Genomic DNA, 8618 nt, shown 5'->3' on the forward strand with positions numbered 1-8618 from the left:
TGTCTGGGACTGCGGAGTCCAGGGAGCAGCCTCTGAGGCTTCAGAGGGAAAGTGTTGGCCCCAGAGCTGAGCCTGGCAGGACAAGTGCCCCCAGCACCCGGGGCACGGCCAGATTTTGCTAAGGTGGCACCAGGCCGTGTGGCTGTTTGTTTGATTTCCCCCTACTTTCCAAACTAGTTGAAATTACACACCAAGCATCGATTTAATTAAGTTTTCCGGTGTGTGGCATAATTAGTAAGACACACGACTGGAACAGGGTGGGCGGGCCCATCCCTGCTCTTGCCTGTTAGAATTCTCAGCCCTCGGGCCACAAAATATGGCGAGCTGTAAGATGGGGATGGAGGAGACGTGGGGGCGGGGGGTGCGGGGAGCCAGCCGGAGCTGCCATGCTGCTCCGCGGGCTTCTGTTCCATGTGATGGGAGACGGACAGGTGGCCCTGCCCCACAGGGAATCAACCTCGCACCTGGTGCCAGACACTGAACTCAAGTGATGTTCAAGGATCCCGTCACCCTCACGGGGACATCGGAACGGGAACTAGGGAGCCAAAGAGGGGCCTCGCTATCCCCGGAGAATCGGTGCTTTGTCTATAAGGATGTGTTTCCAGGACAGGGTCACCCAGGCCACAGGCCACAGGGCCCACCCAGCCTCTTGGCTGTGTTCTAACACAGATAGACAGATCCACAGACACAGAGCCCTGTGGAAGGTGGCGGATGCTCTCCTCCCATCGACTCCTCCCTGACACTTCCGTGTCGCTCCCACACGTGGCCTGGGCCGCGGGAGGGCAGGCCTGTGGCCTCACAGCTGCTTCTCCAGCTCTGTTAGGAAGGGCGGGCCACCATGGCAGGCGCTCCATGCTGTCATACACCTGGATGAGGCTCAGACTGTCCCCAAATCTAGAAACACCTCTAGGAATCTTCCAGCCCACACACACCTGGGGAAACTGAGGCCCGGAGGCGGGAGTGGGGCTGGATCCTAGCTGCTGACTGAGTGAGGGAGACTCTGCTGGCGCAGACCCTCTGTGAAAAGCACCCCGCTTGGCCCACCTTGTCCAGCCCGCCTCTCCCCTGTGTGAACCACAGTCACCCTCCTCACCCCTGCTCCCGGCCGCCCTCCTGCCCTGCAGTGGCTTCTCCATTCACTTTCACCTGAACGCTCAGCGGCTGCCCCTCCCTGACCCTGTCCTGAGCCCCCTGGGACACAGATCACACATCCCCTCCCCCTCCCCTTTGCCCTCCTTTCTTCTCCACCCCAAGGGGCACTGTGTCAGAACTGATCACCTCCCCCAGTGGACTTGAGCCCCCAGGGGCGGCCCCCGCATCTCTTCTCACCACCGAGTCCCCAAGGCTGAGTTTAATGAAATGATAGTGCGAACATTGATTAAGCACTTACTGTGTGCTTTACATGGATGAGCCCCCAGTTTACTGCTCCTTCCACTGGTCCTGTGCATCCACCCTCCTGCCCAGAACACTGAGGCTCAGAGAGATTACAGAAACCTGTCTGAGGTGACACGGCTGCTAAATGACTAGCTGGAGGTTTGAATCCCAGAGCCTGTGGGCTTAGCCCATGAGCCTAACCATTGTGTGAAACAGCCTCCCGCCCGCCCTCCATCCATCCTCCATCCATCCTTTATCCACCTTATCCGTCTTCCCATCCCTGTCCCACTCAGCCTCCTATCCAGCCTCCCATCGGCCTCCCATCCATCCCCCACCCATCCCCATCTAGTCCCCTGTCCAGCCTGCTATCCGTTTTCCATCCGTCCTCCCAATGGCCAGTGTCCTAAGCTTTCACTATGCCTTGTCACTCCTCCAAGTGCTTTTCAGCTTTCTGTCCTTCACTGGCCCAGCCACTCACGCCTGCCTGCAGCTTTCCCCGTCTGCTCCCTGCTCTCCAATGTGTACCTGGTCCCGTCCCTGCAGTGTCAACTACTCTGCCCCCAGGAGGGCACCTCAGTGCCCACCACCAAGCCAGCCCCAGTCGGGAGCCCAGGGGTCATTGCTGGTCCACCATCTCATTGGGTCCTGCCCTCCAGAGCTTGTTCTCGGTAGTGGAGGGAACAGTGCCACCTTAGGGGCACGCACAGTGGGCTGTCCCTTGGGGGACACAACTAATTTTAACAATGGCCCTAGGAAAAAGATACTTTTGTCCCTTTTTTCCCCTCCTTTGGGGAAGAATGTGTGTGCGCACATGCCCCTGTATCTGCACGTGTAATTCAGAGCATCAGAAATCAGAAAGCCTCGACTTAGGCATCACCTGGCCATCTCTGCTGCAGCCTTACATGCTCATCCTTGGAACCCATGGCCCCAAGTTACTCAGACACCCAAACTCTTGGCAATAACCTCACCTGCCTGCCTCGGTGCCCAGTAGCATCTCAGTGACCTCTGACCCACCTTGGAAGGCAGCTGAGCGGAGAAGGGAGAACAGGAGCCTGGCCAGGGTGAGCTAGGCACCCTTGGGCCAGCTAATGACCTCTGCAGCCCTCAGCCACCTTCCCTGACCAGTGGGGAGGTAGACAGGCTGCCAAGAGGAGGCCAGACCAGGCCCGGAGAGCACTGGGCACACTGCTGGTGCTTCAGGCCTCTGGGTGCCCTCGTCTCCACGGACAGGCTGGTTCACCCAGCCCAGACTGGCTGACAGGCCAGACAAATGAGGGCATGGGACCCCATTCACTCTCCGTGAACCTACCTTGGAGTTTGGGGGCCTCTTGGGAGTATGAAGCCTTTGGAAACTCTCCCCCGTTCCCCCCACCACCACCACCATCCTTTTCCCTTCCAAGGCAGGATCCGGCCTCTTGAAATTCTGCACACTAATAAAATTGTAACTAATTTACATCCAAGATGGGGAGTGAGTGGCAGCGGTTGTCATGGAGACCATCTCCAGGGCCCCAGCTGCCTCCGCCTCTTGGTGCAGCCAAGAGATCAAGAGATTCTCGCTCCAGCTCTGCAGCTGGGGCCAGTCTTCATGCCTCCTGGGCACCCTGTCCTCCCCCCGACACTGGGCAGGACCCTAGGGGATGGGAGGAGGGCAGGCACCAAGACTACACAGCTGTTCTAAGCTGGGGCTCAGCATCCACCCTGATCCCCGCTTTTCTTTCACCCTCTGGGCACTGCAGGCTTCTCTCACTTCTAATGGATGCCCCCAGAGGAACACGAGACCCTTTCCCTAAGCATTCAGGATGGGGACAGTTTCCAGGGATGGGACAGAGCAGCAGAGCTCTGTGCTGCCCTGCGACCTGTCTTCCCACGGTCCATTCTGGGGGAAGTCCCAAGGGTCTAAAGACAAGGAGACGCACTCGTGGATGTCAAGGAACTTGCTCGACATCAGGAAAGACATCAGAACAACGAACAGTGACTCTGTGCCATGCACTGTGCCAAGGCCCACAGATGGGTCATCTCATTCAAACATCAAAGCAACCCAATGCAGAGGGAATATTTTAACTTCCATTTTATCAATAATGAAAATGTCTCAGAGACATGAGTAGACACCACCCAAGTTCAGATCCCTGGTGAGCATCAGGGCCAGAGGCAAAACCAAGTCTCCTGATTCTAAAACAGTTACAGTGAAGATGATAAGCTGCCTCCAGGGAAGCACTAAGACAAAATCATTATAACAAAGCAGTGTACGTGCAACCAGAAAAGGAGGTGAGGGCATGACGGGGTCCTCAGGAACCATGGAATCTAAATGGGGTTTTGAGGGATGAATAGGAGTTCTCCAAGGGGACAAATGGGAGAAAGTGTTCCAGGCAGAGGGAACATGTACAAAGGCACAGAGGTGATAAGCTGCTTAGTGCCTTCAAAGACCATGAGCTGGATGCTGGAGGAGAATGGAGAAGGGAGGGGGTCAGATCTAAGCCAAGCTAAGCCCCCTGGTGCTTATCCTGCAGATGAGGCAATAAAAAGCTGAGATCCAAGCAGGACCATGCCTGGCATTTGTGGACCCCAAGGCCAAAGTGAAAGTCCATGTCTAGACATTTAAGGCTAGCAATCTGGTGAGAAAACTGCTCTCCAAAAACCTGTTGTAGCCACCTTCCTTGATAACACAACTTCTCAGTGCTCCGGAAGGCCAGGTTCGCATTTATATCCTTGTGACCTTAGGGTTTTGAGCCAGAATGTGACAGTATGAGTGGGTCCCTGTCTTCAGCCCTGAAGGGGGACTTATTTGTGAAATGCGGGTTCCTGGGCCTTGCTCCAAACCCCAGAAATCGTGCTCTTGGAAGATGGGTCCCAATGCCTCTCCATTTCAATAGGATCCCCAGGTGATGACCGTGAATCAAAAGATGGAGAGGCTCCTTATGAAGGGAGTCAGAGTCTGGGGAGTGGAGGGGAATGCCATTCTTATCTGTGTTCTAGAAAGATGTCCCCAGCATTGATCAAGAGTGGGTGAGACAGGCAAGGCGGCAGAACCAGCGTTCAGGTGGGAGAGGTCGGAGGCCAGGGCCAGTGGCAGGTTGCCAGCTCTGTGTGAGATGCAGGGCCTGGACTTGATGAGGCCAGGTGCTGATGAGGTTTGGAGGTGAGCAAGGATCCAGGGTGGCTCCTTCGGGATCATAAAATCTAATTAGGCTGCAGGAGGTCTGGGCTCTGGGCAGACTTCATTAGGCAAGAGGCTGCTCTCCTCTGCCTGACCCCAGCCTCCCTGGGGCCCCTTCAGTGTCACACTGAGGGTCAACTCCAGGCTATGAGAGGGGAAAAGGATTAAAAGCTGGTCCTTCTCCCCGCCCCCACCTTGCCCCTAGGAGCTTGCAGCCCTGCAGTGGAGGCTGGAGCGGGCTGCATGGACAAGGCGGGAGTGATGGGCTTGTTCCAGTCCTAGGCTGGTGGGGGTGGGGAGGAAGGGAGGTTTCCTGCTGCAGTAAGACTTGGCTTCCTTCCGGAGAGCAGCAGACCCTCTCAGCATCCATACCTGGCTACACCTCTCCAGAAAGCATCCTGGGAATAAAAATAAGAGCCCTCAAAACAACAGCAGCACCTCTTCCCATCGATGGGGCATTCATGGCAGGCCAGACACTTTCACTGGAGGGCCTGATGCTGAAGCTGAAGCTCCAATACTTTGGCCACCTGATGCAAAGAGTCTACTCACTGGAAAAGACCATGATGCTGGGACAGATTGAGAGCAGGAGAAGGGGATGGCAGAGGATGAGATAACTGGATGGCATCACCGACTCAGTGGACATGAGTTTGAACAAACCCAGGGAGATGGTGATGGACAGGGAAGCTTGGTGTGCTGCAGTCCATGGGGTCACAAAGAGTCGGACAGGACTGAGCGACTGAACAAGACACTGAGTCACACAGCAAGGGAGGTGGTGGCAGAAGTGGGCTGATGGACTGGGAGCCAGTTTTCTCTGGGCCCAGCAGAGAGGATTAAGACTCAGCCCCCAGGGAGTTCCCTGGTGGCCTAGTAGTTAGGATCCCAAGCTTTCATTGCCGTGCAGACTGAGTTCAATCCCTGATGAGACAACTGAGATGCTACAAGCTGTGTAGTGTGGCCAAAACAAAAAACAAAATTAAGAAAAAAAAAAAGACTCAGCCCCTGTCCTCACAGTCTATTTGGGGTTGATACTGCTCCCAGATACATTTGAGGTGCATCTAGAAGGCTCTGGAGAGATCCATGCGTCCCTAGAAGGTTATGCTGCAAAACACTAGCTTTTCAGACCATATGGGATTAGACTGTATTTATCAGCAGCAGGAAGACGGAGAGCCCAGAGGAGCTGCTGGGGAAGGGATCACCCGAGCTGAATGCTGAAACAGCAGTCATGTTTAAACAAGTGAGAAGCGGAGAGGGCGACCTAGGTGGGGGGTTACAGGCTGGGCGAGGGTGGGGGTGGGGATGCTCCAGGAACAAAGGAGAGGCCGAGGGGCTGGAAGGACCAGTCAGAGAGGCAGGGATGAAGATCTTAGCAGCCCAGGCCTGGCATGTATCCTCATGCATATGCGCTTTCCGGAGGCTATCCACACCATCAGGCCTGCATTGGTTCCCGTGAATTCCCCCAAACAAGAGCCATCCAGGAGGAGGCATCATCATTCTGAAGGGGATTAAGTTGAGCCTCTCCAGAGAACAAGGGGCCTCCAATCTCCCCAGAATCCTGGGAGAAAAGCTCACACGTGCCCCGTCCACACCTACCCGACCAGGGCCCCATAACCACATGATCCATCAACAGTGTAGAACCAGCTATTACCTTGGCCCGACTGTACCCTGCCTGCCGCTAGCAGAGGTGAACACTCTGGTTTCAAACCTTGCTCCCCCATGTACTATGTGACTTTAGGCGAGTTTCTCAACTTCTCTGAGCTCGATTTCCTTATGCATAGAGTGAGGACAAGAACACCAAACTCTAAATCACCAACTTCTAAAAGTGTGTTGATTTGCTTTAGGGTTAAATGAGAGGATGCAAAGAGAGCCTTCAGGGGAACACTTGGTGCAGGGTTCCCTCGTGATAAATGTTGGTGTGGCCACAGAAGCTTCACACTTGACTTACCCTTTGAAAGTGAAAGTGAAGTCTCAGTTGTGTCCAACTCTTTGCAACCCCATGGACTGCAGCCCACCAGGCTCCTCCGTCCATTGGATTCTCCAGGCAAGAATACTGGAGTGGGTTGCCATTTCCTTCTCCAGGGGATCTTCCCAACCCCAGGATCAAACTCAGGTCTCCTGCATTGTGGGCAGACGCTTTACCATCTGAGCACCAGGGACTCCCTTACCCTTTGTGCTTGTGTAATTCTCACCACTCCTATGTCATCTGACAGCAGAGCAGGGCTGGGAATCTCCTATGACATAGATGGGGTTGCTGGTGGCCTTTACTTTTTATATTTACGTCTATGATCCATTGAGAGTCATTGTTTTGTTTTGTATAAGTTTTCATTTTTTTTTAATGGATGTCCAATGGTTCTAACACCATTTGCTGAAAACAGTCCTTTACCCGTTGACTAGTTTGACACCATCGAGATCTCCCCCAAGATCAGCTTTGCTTTGCTACCAGCTTTGCTACCTGATCCTTTGTGCCTTTCATTCATTAATTTCATAAATACTGAGGGACACATAAAAAGAAAGGAATCTTGACCTTTACCTTACCCCATATTAAAAAAGACAATCAACCCACAGTGGTTGACAGACTTAAATCTCTAACATAAAACTTAGAAAACACAGGAGAAAAATCTTTGAGACTTGGGATTAGACACAGTTCTTAGACATAACAATAAAGTACAATTAGCAAAAAAAAATTTTTTTGATATGTTTTACTTCATCAAAATTTAACACTTTTGTTCTATAAAAGAAACTGTTAAGGGAATACAAAGACAAGCCTCAGATTGTGAGAAAATGTTTGCAAATCACATATCTGGACAAAGGACTTGTATCCAGACTATATAAAGAACTGTCAAAACTCAATAGTTTCACAACAGTCCGATTTAAAAACACTGTATAGACACTTCATCAGAGATTTACCAGATGATAAATAAATGCATGAAAAAAATATTCAATATTGTTAACCATCAGGGACATGAGAATCAAAAGTATAAAGTACCACTTCACACCCACCAGGATGGCTAAAATAAAAACTGACAATATCAAGTGCTGACAAGAACAGAGCAACTGGAACTCTCGTACATTACAGATCAGGATACCCAACAGGACAGTCAGCCTGGAAAACAGTCTACCAGGTTCTTAAAAAATTAATCATACTCTTGCCCTGTAATGCAGCTCTCCTACTCCTGGACATTTATCCCAGAGAAATGAAAACTTAGGTCCGTGCAAAGATGTGTGTGTTTATAGTCACAGAGGCATGGATGTTCATAATAGCTTTATTTGTAAAAGCCCTGAAGCAGAAACAACCCAGATGTCCTTCAGTGGATGAATGGATAAAATGATACATCCTGACCATGGACTGTTATTCAGAAATAAAAAGGAACAAACTATTGATACCCACATTACCTTGGATAACTCTCAAGGCCACGATGCTGAATGAAAAAGGCCAATCTCAAAACATCACATACTGCATTATTCCATTTTCTAAGAGACAAATGATGCATAATAGATCTGTAGTTGCCAGGGGTTAGGAGCAAGGGGAGGATGTGACTATAGAAGAACAGCACAACGGAGACTATTGGGCTGATGGAAGACCGTTTTGCATCCCGCTTGTGGTGGTTACACAAAGTTATACACATGATACAAGTCACAGAACTGTACACCAAAAAGATGTCAGTAAAAGCGCAATTTTTAAAAAAAGATGGTGCAGGGCCTTGAGTTCTCGGATGGCTTCTTTCTGCAGCCTACACAGGCCACAGCTCTCCCCTAAGGCTCTTTTGAATGGATTAGAAAAGGGCACCATCTCCTATGTGGAATGCAGCCTGTGTCAGGGCCTGTCATCTGGGACGTGGAGTACTGGCTGAATCGTAGTTCCACTTGCCCACTGAGCAGTACCTTTGTGCAGTGAACAACCTATACACATGTCCATGTGGGTCCTAGAAGCCCCATTTCTCTTCTTAGCCGCTGCTCTCTCCTCCAAGGATGGAGCTTTAATAAGCATCTCCCAGGGAGCTGGGGCCAGGGGTGGGCTGTGCATTCGCCCTGACTGGCCAAGCGGGGTCCTCTTGCCAATGGCTGTGAATACACTTAATGTTGAGGCTGCAGG

Source organism: Moschus berezovskii, chromosome 11 (genome assembly GCF_049115385.1).
Source record: "Moschus berezovskii isolate FMDL1 chromosome 11, NW_MosBer_1.0, whole genome shotgun sequence".
NCBI classification, from domain to species: domain Eukaryota; kingdom Metazoa; phylum Chordata; class Mammalia; order Artiodactyla; family Moschidae; genus Moschus; species Moschus berezovskii.